Source organism: Pseudonaja textilis, chromosome 1, assembly GCF_049901715.1.
Source record: "Pseudonaja textilis isolate UNSWEBS1 chromosome 1, rPseTex1.2, whole genome shotgun sequence".
Taxonomy (NCBI): Eukaryota; Metazoa; Chordata; class Lepidosauria; order Squamata; family Elapidae; genus Pseudonaja; species Pseudonaja textilis.
In genome coordinates, this window is record NC_141990.1 from 306352466 (window position 1) to 306360031 (window position 7566).

General features: G+C 43.8%; 1 protein-coding gene and 1 long non-coding RNA gene across 7 annotated transcripts in view; one reads left to right on the top strand and one right to left on the bottom strand.

Moving 5' to 3' along the window:
* DAAM1 (dishevelled associated activator of morphogenesis 1) overlaps nt 1-1502 on the bottom strand; it is a 152934-nt gene extending 151432 nt beyond the window's left edge. For 2 of the 4 annotated variants that reach the window (XM_087922350.1, XM_087922348.1), the window contains exon 1: nt 1120-1502. The gene's annotated coding sequence lies outside the window, so the exon portion shown is untranslated. Of the gene's footprint in view, nt 1-620; nt 1026-1119 lie in introns of those variants that run through there. The other 2 variants (XM_087922351.1, XM_087922349.1) reach the window with 1 other exon arrangement.
* LOC148128286 (uncharacterized) lies at nt 1393-6727 on the top strand. Of its 3 annotated transcripts, none has more exons than XR_015741203.1 (3): nt 1393-1519; nt 3661-3725; nt 6012-6727. It is a non-coding gene; the product is annotated as an uncharacterized LOC148128286 (long non-coding RNA). The 3 variants fall into 3 exon arrangements; XR_015741205.1 differs by having other exon boundaries at nt 1505-1668; XR_015741204.1 differs by lacking the exon at nt 3661-3725 and adding an exon at nt 2893-3043 and having other exon boundaries at nt 1515-1668.
* Nucleotides 6728-7566: the final 839 nt, after the last annotated feature.

Sequence of the window (7566 nt, forward strand, 5' to 3'; positions counted from 1 at the left end):
TATTGGTTCCGCCTTATTTTGCATTTCAAAAGCCGGGGTGGTTGAAGTGCCTTTAGCATTTCAGTAATGGTGAGAGCCATTGGGACGCCGTTCTGCACGTGTAGCGGATGCAGTTACCAAGAAACCGGGGACGAGGCCCAAGGGTGCCAGGAGCTTTAAAAGAGACCCCAATACAGAGGACGTGGCGAGCAGGCACACGCCGTCCACACAAACACCGCACCAAGTCTTGTTGCGGCAACGTTAAGCCGCGACTTTACACGCCTCCTTTCGGCTGCTTGTGTTCAAATGCCTTCGCGTTAAGCCGGCAGAATCAAAACTCTCTCTCTCTCTCTCTCTTTCTCCCGGTGGCTTTGAACCCGCGGCAATTTGGGGACGGGGGATTTAGCAGCAACAAACAACAAAAAGTGGGTGTGTTTGTGAAGAGGGACGGTAGTGGTAAAGGCGGCAGACCGGTTTCTTTTCTTTTTTTCCTCAAGCCGATCTCTTTTGCGGCGTCTCCAGCCCGACGCCCCTTTCAGAAGAAAGAAAGGCAGCAGCCGGAAAGAAACGGGGGGGAAAGACATCTGCACCTTTTGTTACACACACACACACACACACACACACACACACACGAAACCCACAGTTTTCTGGCCTCTCGCACAGATCTGTTTGAGGGGAGATGGGAAGAGCCACACAATCCCGGGAAGCGAAAAGGGGCGCACGGATATTTCCAGAAACGAGCGAATTCAATCCACGCAGCGACGCCCATATTCTCCCGTGCAGATTCTACTACCTCTGGGCTGTTGCAAGAAAACCGCGTTTAAAGTTTCTCTCTCCCCCCCCGCTTTAAACCCAAGACCCTGCCTCGTTTGCAGACTAGAGCACTTCCCCGATTAGCCCAAGCTTAAAATCTTAAAAGCTCGGCCGTCCCTCAAGCCGCTTCTCCCCACAAGGGGATGAGAACGAGAAAGCCGTTTAAGTTTCACCTATTTTTTTTTCCCTCACCCCGGAAGGTAACTAAGGTTCCTCCATACCGCGTTAAACCAAGCCCGAGCCACCCTCTGAAAACGGGGCCTCGGCTTGGGCGTTGATTGACGCCTGCGGTGAGGTGGGGGCGGGGGCGAACCAGAACCGCCTTACCTGATGCCCCCGTGCATCCTTCTGGAGCCGCCGCCGCCGCCGCCCGCTCCAGTTCCCCGCTCGGTTTACAATGAGTGCTAGTTAGGGCAGGCTCGCTTCCTCCGCCGCCGCCAGCAGGAGTAACTCCGGTCTCGCTGCCTCACAAGCCCGCAGGTGACATCATCGCCTTTTGGCCTGATAGGATGCAATGTGAATCTGGAACTACGTAAGGGAGGCTCGTACAGAGAAAGCCTCCTACCAGCCCCACTGCCTAGTGCGCCTCTGGGAGATAGAGTCCGGACCGAGTTCTTGGCCACAGGCAGCTATATGCCAAGGACTACCTTTCCCAAAAAGCCCTGCGCGCCCCCACTTTCTCTCCCGGTTTTTCAGTTTTTTCCCCCACTCTCAACCACCAGCTCGGGTATGTTCGCGTTCCCTGAACCAAAAAGTCGCGCTTGATATATTCAGCCGGGCGGGAGGTCTGGGATCAGCGACGGGACTGCGAGGCGGGAGAGAGATACACCTTGGCCGTTCGTTGCTTTTCCCTGCTGCCCTTTTGTGGTGGATAAGGTGATTTGCAGTGCGGTTAATCGGAAGGGCTGACTTTGAGGAGGTCAAACGCTATAATTTATTTTTATTTATTTATTTATTTGTCAAACGATTATAAGATAATATGTATAAGTGTAGACGTAGTTATGAATACAGGAAATGGATACATATAAGAAAAATAAAAAGAAACAATAGGACAGGGACGGTAGGCACATTGGTGCACTTATGCATGTCTCCTCTTAGGAAAGGAGTGAGGTCAATAGTAAAAAGTCTAAGATTAAAGTTTTTGGGGTTTGGGGAGGAAACCACAGAGTCAGGTAGAGTATTCCAGACATTGATCACTCTGTTGCTGAAGTCGTATTTCCTGCAATCAAGTTTGGTGCAGTTTACCAGCGCATCAACGTGCCTACCTGTCCTATTGTTTCTTTTATTTTTCTTATTTGTATCCATGTATTCATAACTATGTTTTTACTTATACCTATTATCTTGTAAGCAAACCAAATAAAATAAATAAAAATAAAATAAAAGCTGAAGTATTCATTGACAGGTAGGACATTGCAATATATAATTTATATACTATACTTAGATCAGACCGAAGGCGGCATAGTTCTGGATTTCTAGGTCTAGAATTTCAAGTCTGGTGGCATAAGGTATTTTGCAACGAGTAGAGGAGTGGAGAACTCTTCTTGTGAAATATTTCTGGACTTTCTCAACTGTGTTAATATCAGATACGTAATGTGGGTTCCAGACTGATGAGCTGTATTCAAGTATTGGTCTAGCAAATGTTATGTATGCTCTAGTTAGTAGTGTAATATTAATGCCTTTTTGGCTATGTAGTTACAGTGGGCTCTAGCACTTAGATCATTGGAGATGAGTACTCCAAGATCCTTGACCGAGTTTGGATCATCAACAAGGTCTTGACTATTCAGCCTGTATTTTATTTTCTGATTTTTTTTGCCAATATGTAAGACAGAGCATTTATTTGTTGAGATTTGAAGTTGCCATTTGTTTGACCATTCTGATACATAGTCGAGGTCTTTTTGAAGGGTAGCAGTATTGTCTGTGGTGTTGAATAGCTTTACATCATCAGTGAAGGGAACGCAGTTGCTCTTAATATGATCACAGAGGTCATTTATGTAGCATATGAAGAGAGTTGGTCCTAGAACACTGGGGGACACCACTTTTGACAGGTAGAGAATTTGATAGGACGCTCCCAATTTTGTCCATTTGTTGTCTGTTTGACAGGAATGCTTCTATCCAGGTCTGCAGAGAAATGCCACCCCCAAAGCAGCTCCCAAAGCAATAAATCCAGGCTGCATGGGAACACAAGGCTGCGCTGCCCACATGGCCCAGAGGAACACAAGGCTTGGTCGCTTGCATTGCAAAAAAACATGAGGTAGTGAGGGGAGGGGGGGAAAGGGCAGGAGGGAAACTTGCCCCAGTCACCCCACACACCTCACCTGACCACCGGGCTGCTTCTTTCCATTTCTTTTTTCTTCTGTTTTAGCTGCACGCAAGGAAAGCAGCAAAAGTCTTTCTTTCTCTCCCCGAAACTCCACCAGCTATGAGTCTTTGAGAGCCTGCAAGGCATCCTGCTCCAGGAGGCTGTGCCGGCAGGACAAGTCTCACAAAGACTCATTTCTGGTAGAGTTTGGGGGAGAGAAAGAAAGACTTCTGCTGCCTTTCTTGCATGAAACCAAAAGTCTCTCTCTCTTTCTCTCTCTCTCTCTCTCTCTCTCCCTCCCTGAGAACGGAGCTGGAGATGGTATCCTGCGATCCCAAATAAAGAATGATCGATTGATAGGAAAACAGGGTGGGGAATTTTCCTGCAGTCTTTTTGGGGGATTTTCCTAGGGTCTCTGGTCCTCAGGATTTAAAACTATCAGTTTGGTGGTTTCTGTAGTCCACAAGGTTGGCGACCCCTGTCCTAGGCCACTCCACTTGGGGCTTTATAAATAAGAGCCACTTGATCAATCCTTTCAGATGTCATCTTCAAAATGTCTTTCCCTGCAGCAAGTGAAATTGATTGGTATGATATCCTTCCTGTGATTATAGCATGGATACATGAATTTGCAGAGGTAACTGTCAACCACCGATCAATAACTTTAGCCCTTGGGCAGGGGGGAATAGTGAAAGAGAGCCAAAATAAGCAGAGATAATTGATTGGTGCACAAAACTCATTGATGGGCAGAAAAGGAAACAAGAGCCTTAAAACTTTTTATTTGAACTTGAAACCCCTGGAAAAACCAATGACCTTTCCGTATGCCCATTGTGGACTACTATATTTGCCGATTAACAAAACCAGTAGTTGCATAAGAACTCAGCCAGTAGTTGCTTAAAAACTCAGTCTAGGAACGTGTGAAGCCACGATCCCAAGGCCAGCTCTTTCTGGCTATATGGAATGTTTTCTTCACCAATAAATTACACCAATGAATTACAATCCTTCTGATGCATTGGAACCTGCATTTTCTTGACAGACAAACTCAGCACTTCTTCTTTTCATAATAATGGGACAATTTCACAAAATATGTATTTATTTATTTTATACCTGCCCTTCTTGAACCAAGCTCTGGGAAGTTCAAAACCCCAAAATAAAACAATATATCTCAACAATATATATAAAAAACATTAAAACCAAAAGACCTGGAATCATAGCTGAACTTTCATGCAGCTCACAAAAATTCAGCTCACCCTAACCCACCACTTTCCGGGGTGGGTGGGGTGGGTATCAGGTCTTACGTGGCCTTTGGAAGGTTAAAAGAGTGGGGGATGACCAAATGTCAGGAAGGCCATTTCATAAGGCAGGGGCTGCCCAGAAAACTTCCTAGATCCTATCAAATGGCAGCATTTAAGAGAAAGGACTAGGAGCACCCTTTCTGATCTGGTAGGATGGGCAGAGATCCTTTGGGAAAGGCAGTCCTGCAGATAACTTGGTCTCGTGCCATATAGGGATTTAATAAACAGCACCTTGAATTTTCCCCAAGAGAAAACTGAGAGCCAATGCACTGCAACAGAGATGTTATATGGGTGAACTAGAGGCGCCCATCATTGCATGCACCACTGCATTCTGGAATAGTTGTAAACTATGGGTGGTTCTCAAGAACAGCCTCATATAGAAAGTCTTGCAGTAATCCAAATTGGAAATGAAAAAGGCATGAATCATCCTGAGCAAGGCCTTCCAGTCAAGGAAAGGATACAATTGGTGCACAACATGAATGTGCTAAGATTTCCTTATCCATGACTGCCACCTGTTACTCAACCAGGAGCTGTTGGTCTAGAAGGACCCCAGTTTGGTCTAGTGGTTAATACACCTAGCTAGAAAGTAGAAGACTGTGAGTTCAAGTCCTGCCTGGCTCAGTAACTGGGCCAGTCACCCCAAGGGTGCTTTTTCAAGAAGCAACTGGACTTTCTGGTTTTCTTTGAAGATGTTTTACTTCTCATCCAACAAGCTTCTTCAGCTCTGAGCTGAAGAAGCTTCTTGGATGAGAAGCAAAACGTCTTCAAAGAAAAAAACAAAGTCCAATTGCCTCTTGAAAAAGCACCTTTGGGACATCCATGACCTGGATGACTGAAAATCTCCATAGACATTTGGGCCAGTCATTCTCTCTGTTGCTCAGTCCACCGCACAGAGTTGTTGTTGTGGGAGGAAGGTACATTGGATATGTTCATTGCCTTGAATTATTTGTAAAAATAATAAAGCTACAATACAAAGTAATGTGTGGCACAAAAAACATAACTAACTAAATAGCACACCAGCTCAGTACTGAGAAGTGCCATCAAAGATGGAGGCCAGTACTGTGGCTTCCAGATTGAAAAAGGAAGAGATCATCAAGAGTGACAGAGAAAAAGACACGTTTAAGTCTCTTCCTGAGAAATTATCTGAATGAAGAAATGTATGCCATATTCACCCATCAAGCTTTGCCGTGGCTTGTTTTGTACATGATTTGCTGAATAAACTATAACAGCATCTTCCACAGTGAACCATGGTTTAACAACCACAAAGCCAAGATAAGATAAAGATGTTGGGTGAACCAGATTATAATTCATACCCCAGTCTCTTTAGCCACTGTAGGGTAATACTTCTCACTGAACGTATGGGATGGTAATTTTTTGTTCCTCCACCCTTTTGTTATAATTCTTGATACAATATATTATTTCAATGCAGATTTCAATGAAGTAATGTTTTATCAATATGATTAGAATGATTCACATTCTATTATTTAAAAAGTGTTGAAAATGAATAAAATTATATTAGTGCAATTGCCATTTAAGATGTCAATGTTATAAGCAAAAGATTATTTAACTTTTTATTTATCTACTCAGAGTTGAGTTGAGTAGATATTTCTCTGCTTTCATTCATTTAGCCACCATAACATTCCCCAAAGGAAAACAATGCCCCATTTTTTCCCTGATCCAGACCATGAAGAGGAATGTTCAACAAGTCAAAATTGGGGAACAAATCAAGCAACCCAGGATCTTTGCAGTTTCTAATGCCAAGGAGCCAATACGCTGGTCAGCTGTTGCTGTAATCACTGTATCCTGTAATCATGCCTGTGTGGGCTGCTGTTTGCTCTCTTTATCTCTGTCATTGCTGATAACCTCCTTCAAATTAACATCTCTCTTGAAAGAGACAAGGAGTTGAAAGGGTCGTCTGCCCACCCCTGCTGTGTCTCACTAATAAATGCCAAAGTTCTTAGCAATATAAATGGGCTTCTCTTGGCAAAGATCTTGACTTTTAGCAGTTTGTAGTTAATTATATAATGATTACATTTAGTTCTGGCATAAGGTATTGATGAGCATAGCTATCCCAGGAAATCATGATCTCAAGGTCAGTGCATTGCAGGTCATTGTCCTTTAGCAGCAAACCATAGAGAAGGGAAACATGGCTTCATAGAGAGAACCTTCAGCTGTGCTCCTTGCAAGATCCTCAAAGCGGCAAGTAAGAAGTCAAGTCATCCGACTCTAAGAGACCCTTCACACACACAGGAGATCAAACTCCAGCCCACCTTGAATTCCATTGACTCTTTATCTATTGCCAATTCCCTTTGACTAGTAGTTCAGATTCTTATAAAGAGTGTTAGCATGCAATAAACCTATTTTCATTTGGATTGCCTTGGTTTCTGATTTCCTGTGCTTGATAATTCTGTTACAATAATTTACAGTAGCTTGATCAAGTATAGTTATAGCCTTTCTGATGAGTTGGTTCCCTGATCTGGCCTATCTCACAGGGCTGAGAGGTTCATGGATCTTTCCTAAGGGTGTCCCTCAAGAACTTGATTTTCATCTATGTCTGTTTTTGCTTCAATTGGTCCAACAATGGAATTCTTCTGATTAGGCCCATATGGTCATCTGCGTAGAATTACATACAGACACTGGTTGTTTTGATCTCCAAACTTTGGTTTGCTTCTGAAAGATGCCTTTAATTTTGCTGCTTGACTGAAGTGTCCATCCACACAGCCTTATCTAATCTAAAGATATTACAAAGCACACTGCGCTCTAGCCATGTGGGAGGCAGGGGGAGGGGAAGAAAAGTGTGCTGACTTAAGCTAAATGCAGTGTGGAAAAAGTATCACTTATAAAATGCAAAATGACAAGCAGGGAACATAGTGGTATAAAAAGCCAATTGCCTATGGAAGATGAAAATAGCTGAACTGACAACCTTTTGTCTTCACTTTGATGTGGGGGAGGAGGGTAGACTTTGACCAATTTCTTACTCTAAAAGCTCTCCAAAGCCATGTCCTGGCCTGCTTTTTAGTCTTTATTCCCAGATTTATCATAGTCATTCTCCTTGTTCTTCCAGTTCTACCACCCATAGTTATTCAAAGGCTTCCTAATCTCTTTAAATGGATTCCACCTTTGCTCTCTTGTTCTTGTGGCGCCTGAAACCAGTTCTGGTTCCAATTTGGATGGAGTCCTTGG